We start from the raw sequence: 5397 nt of genomic DNA, 5'->3' as shown, positions 1-5397 counted from the left end.
ATGCAATATGTTTCGTTTGGAGCAGCCTGGCTGAACTCAGTACTGCCTTCTCCTCCTCTACAGGTAACAACACCCAGAGGAAGCTCCATCACCCAGTTCTTCCTCCTGGCATTCGCAGACACACGGGAGCTGCACCTCTTGCACTTCTGGCTCTTCCTGGGCATCTACCTGGCTGCCCTCCTGGGAAACGGCCTCATCATCACCGCTGTAGCCTGTGACCACCGCCTCCACACCCCCATGTACTTCTTCCTCCTCAACCTCTCCCTCCTTGACCTTGGGACCATCTCCACCACTCTCCCCAAAGCCATGGCCAATTCCCTCTGGGACACCAGGGACATCTCCTATGCAGGATGTGCTGCACAGCTCTTTCTGTTTCTTTTTTTCATTTCAGCAGAGTAAATACCTCACAGTCATGGCCTACGACCACTACGTTGCCATCTGCAAACCCTTCCACTACGGGACCCTCCTGAGCAGCAGAGCTTGTGTCCACATGGCAGCAGCTGCCTGGGGCACTGGGTTTCTCCATGCTCTGCTGCACACGGCCAATACATTTTCCTTACCCCTCTGCCACGGCAATGCTGTGGACCAGTTCTTCTGTGAAATCCCCCGGATCCCCAAGCTCTCCTGCTCAGACGCCTACCTCAGGGAAGTTGGGCTTCTTGTGGTTAGTGTCTGTTTAGCCTTTGGGTGTTTTGTTTTCATTGTGGTGTCCTATGTGCAGATCTTCAGGGCCGTGCTGAGGATCCCCTCTGAGCAGGGACAGCACAAAGCCTTTTCCATGTGCCTCCCTCACCTGGCCGTGGTCTCCTCATTTGTTAGCATTGGCATGTTCACCTACCTGAAGCCCCCGTCTGTCTCCTCCGCAACCCTGGTTCTCGTGGTGTCACTTCTGTACTCAGTGGTGCCTCCATCCGTGAACCCCCTCATCTACAGCATGAGGAACCAGCAACTCAAAGACGCACTGAAGAAGCTTTTTCAATCAATAGTTTTTCAGAAGTAATAAGCTGCCTATGTCTCTTCACAAGGCATTTCCAATATATCTGGGGGAACCTACTGTGCTTTGGTTGTTTTATCTATGATAATTATATTTTCCCAGGAACGTCTGCACCTACGCCACTTCTCCAGAGGCACAAACGCAGTCTTTCTGACCCAGATGTCTTTGCACATGTGTCTGGCACAATGGCCCAGCTGGCCTCCCTTCTCACATCTCTGTAATAAAAAGGCATTTTCTCAACGCCAGTGTCTGGAGGCTGGGTTCTTCTTCCAAAGCTGAGGTCAGGAACAGGCTGAAGAAATTGCCCCCACAAGGCCGTGCTGCTGTGCTTGGTTTCTCCATGGGCTGAGGGGAGGTGGGCATGTGGTGATGTGTTAGAGAATGACACCAGAGTGAGCTTTCACTGGTGGCCTCACCAATCTGTGTCCTGGAGTCAGCTGGGACAGAGTTAATTTTCTTCCTAGTAGCTGGTATAGTACTGTCTTTGGGATTTAGGATGAGAATAATGCTAATAAGATAGACATGTTTTGGTTGTTGCTAGGCAATGTTTACAACAAGGCAAGGACTTTTCAGCTTCTCATACTGGCCTGCCAGTGAGGAGGCTGGTGGTGCACAAGGAGCTAGAAAGGGGACATGGCCAGGACAGCTGACCCAAACTGGCCAAAGGGATCTTCCATACCATATGACATCATGCTTATTTTATAAATGGGCAAAGCTGGCTGACAGCTGGGACCACGGCTCAGGAACTAGCTGGGCATCTGTGGTCTGTTGGTTGTGCGCAATTGTGCTGTGCATCACTTGGTTTGTATATTATTTTTTATTGTTGTTGTTGTTGTTATTATTTACTTACTTTTTCTGTCATATTAAACTGTCTTTATCCAACCCACAAATTTTACCTCTTTTCCTGATTCTCTCCCCCATCCCACTGGGTGGGGGCAGTGAGCAAACAGCTGTGTTGTGTCTTTAGCTGCCTGCCAGGTTAAACCGCAATCGACCACTTCCAGCACTGCCCGCTCCGCACAGGTTTATGGGTGAGTTGTGCTGCACGGCCAGTTCCTTCCTCCTGCTGGGCTCAGTGCCTGCACGGGGGGAATAACCAGACCTGCTTGACATCTCTCCTTCTCCAGACCCTGGCAGACCTGGAGCAGGGATGTCTGCTAAACCTCACGTGGGATGCAGACAGGGTTGGGTAGGTTCCAGGACCTGGAAGAGGCTGTCTCAAGTGGGAGAGTAGTTCAGCCTACTGCTGAATGAGGACAGTGATCTCATGAAGAGGAGACACGGATTGGGGTTCAGGGACTCAATGCCTTTGTTGCTTGAGTTTTTACTGCCAAGGTCTCTGTGCTCAATGAAGAGGTTGATGGAGAATGACGGCACGTATTAGCAGGAGCCTCATGAGATCCCAGAAGGACAAATGCCAGTTTCTGCCCCTGCAGGGGACTCACCCTGGCAATGGCACAGCCTGGGACCTGCCTGGATGAGACCTGCCATGGGGGAAAGGTCTTGGTGGTCAGCGAGCTGGACAGAAGGCAGCCATTGTGCCCTGGCAGCAAGGGAGGCCACCAGCTGTACAACCAGGAGCATGGCCAGAAGATTGAGGGAAAAGAATTCTCTGGAATACTCCATCCAGATTTCAGACCCCCAATTCAGGAACGATACTGCCAAGCTGGAGGGGGTTTAGCAAAGGGCCCTCAGGACAACCTGAGACTGAAGCACTTTGCTGTGAGGAGAGGCTGAGGGAACTGGGCTTGTCCAGCCCAGAGAAGGGAAGGCTGGGAGGGCCCTCATCCCAGCCTGCTAGTACCTACAATTAGGTCATGCAGAATACGGAGCCAGGCTCTTAAGGATGGTGCATGTTGGGAGGAAAAAAACAATGAGCGTTCCGCCTGGAGATAAGGACAAAGATTTCACCATGAGGGTGAACTCCTCACTCCTGGGCTCTTCCTTCCAAGCAAACCCCCTCCAAGATGAAGTCCCAAGTGTGGTTCTGAGGCTAACTTGGCCCGAGATACCCTCCCGACAGCGAGGTGCAGATACATCCAAGCAAGATTCAATTACTTTAACCTCCAGTGAGTCCAAAAAGGCCTTGCACAGACATGGAAGAGGCTGAGGATCACGTTGCCACACGTCCCTACTCCTTTCCTGGTAGGATCTTTCCCCAGGTGTCCCTGGTCCTTGAGTCTCCTAGCAGCCTCTGTGGTAGCAAAGCTTCACCCATGTGAGAGCAAGATGCAGCTGGGGAGCACTACTGCCAGTTGGACACAGGCAAGTGCATGGGACCAGAGGGGATGCACCCAGGGCGTCAGGGGGAAATGGCTGGTGTCATCGCAAGGCCACTGTCCTTTGTCTTTGAAATGTCATGGCAACGGGGCAGGGACACACACACATAGCAATCATTGTTAGAAAGTCCAACCGATGGCCAGTTTCTAGAGGCATCCCTCACTGAGAAGTGCCGGGGGCAATGCTGTCTGACCCCTTTAGTGATGGCCCGGACAATGGGACAGAGTTCAGTCTCAGCATGTTTGTGGATGACACTGAAGTGGTGGGAGCCCTCCATTGAGTAAGGGGTGTGGAGGGGAACTAGATGATGCCCAGAAATATCTCCCACATTTAATTACTCAATAAATCTTTACCTGGAGTTCTCTATAAAGACAAGACAGGTAGAGGAAAAAGAAAGGGCAGAGAGGCTGAAGAAGAGATGGGAAAGATGTCGATATAGATATAGTATATTTTCAGAACAAAATTTCTCCACTCAGAGCACTGGTAGGAAAAGTATTTTGATAAACAACTGCATATAAATATGCTGGCAGAGGGAAATTACTGTAGTGTACTCATGTGGTCCTCCCAAATTATAAAAACAAAATAAGAAAAGAAAAAAGAACTGAGCCAAAATAGCTGACATTCTGAAAAGGAAGACTGTTTTCAGTTATTTTTAGAATAATTTTTAAGTAGGTTTCAACTCAAGACTAAGACCTACATTCAGGTCTGGATTCATTTGCCCACATAGAGAGGCTGTTGCTGTCTGAGCTGCCCTGGGTTACAGAAGTACCCATAAGGTGCTTGGAAATGTGACCCAGGGCTCCCTTCTGGAGCATTAGCTGGTCACCAGGAAATCTCCAGGCATCTGGGCTGAGACAACTTCTTTCTCTCCATTTACTACAAAGGCAAGTCTAGACATCTGCACTGAGGTGCCTGGTGTTGGGTAAGGACAACCTCGTCCCTTTCTTCACCTAAAATAGAGCGCCAGCCCACAAACCCCAGAGGGAATGTGAAGGCAGTGGGTCTTGCTGATTTAGGGACTCCTTCCAGAAGTGCTGGAAACACTGATATGTTGGCCATGGAGAAGCAGAGCGTTTCACTTCTTCTCTATAACAGTCGAGAGAGCTCAACACCTCAGAGTGTGACTGGCTGTGTGAAAGGGCGAGCAGTGGCAAGGACAGTCCTGGGCAGGGAGGTTTTAGGCCACTGAACTCCATGTGAGACACAGATATATTGTTGTTAATGTTATAGGCCTGATTATGGCAGAACGGTTCAGAAAATGTCCAAAATTAAAATGAAGCAACAAAGAAATTAAGGAAACAATTTAAAGAGAAGGAAATGTTCTGCTTCTGTGGTGTGTTGAGCCTGGCTGGAAGGCACCTGCCCACCAAGCCCCTCTGTCACTCCCCCTCCTCGTGGGTGGAGATGAGGACAGGGAGATCACTCACCATTTACCATCACAGGCAAAAGAGACTCAACTCAGAAAATTAATGTAATTTATTACCAATCAGATCAGAGTGGGATAATGAGAAATAAAACCAAATCTCAAAACACTTCCCCCCAGCCCTCCCTTCTTCCTGGGCTCAACTTCACTCCTGATTTCTCTGCCTTCTCTCTCCAAGGGGCACGGGGGGATAGGGAATGGGGGTTGCAGTCAGTTCATCGCACGTTCTCTCTGCTGCTCCATCCTCCTCACATTTTTTCCCCCGCTCCAAAATGGGGTCCTTCCCATGAGGGACAGTCCTTCATGAACTTCTCCAATGTGGGTCCTTCCCATGGGCCGCATTTCTTCATGACCTGCCTCCAGCATGGGTGCCTTCATCAGGGTGCAGTCCTTCAGGAGCAGACTGCTCCAGCATGGGTCCCCCGTGGGGTCACAAGTCCTGCCAGAAAAGCTGCTACAACATGGGCTCCTCTCTCCATGGGGTCACAGATTCTGCCAGGAGCCTGCTCCAGCGCGGGCTTCCCATGGGGTCACAGCCTCCTTCAGGTGTCTCATTCATGCTGGAAGGCACCTCGGGAGGTGTCTGAACCTCCTGCTCAAAGAAGGGTCAGACCAAACTACTCACAGCTTTATCAAAACACATCCTGTTTGCTTTCTGGGGTAGAGACGGTGCACACTCCCTGGGAAATGGCTTCCAGCA

The 5397-nt window shown here is 50.5% G+C and overlaps 1 pseudogene; it reads left to right on the top strand.

The window, feature by feature from the left end:
- Positions 1-1000, top strand: LOC142599814 (olfactory receptor 14C36-like; annotated as a pseudogene).
- The last annotated feature ends 4397 nt before the right edge of the window (positions 1001-5397 follow it).

This window comes from Balearica regulorum, unplaced genomic scaffold (assembly GCF_011004875.1).
Source record: "Balearica regulorum gibbericeps isolate bBalReg1 unplaced genomic scaffold, bBalReg1.pri scaffold_57_arrow_ctg1, whole genome shotgun sequence".
NCBI classification, from domain to species: domain Eukaryota; kingdom Metazoa; phylum Chordata; class Aves; order Gruiformes; family Gruidae; genus Balearica; species Balearica regulorum.
This window is presented reverse-complemented; position numbering and strand designations above follow the sequence as displayed.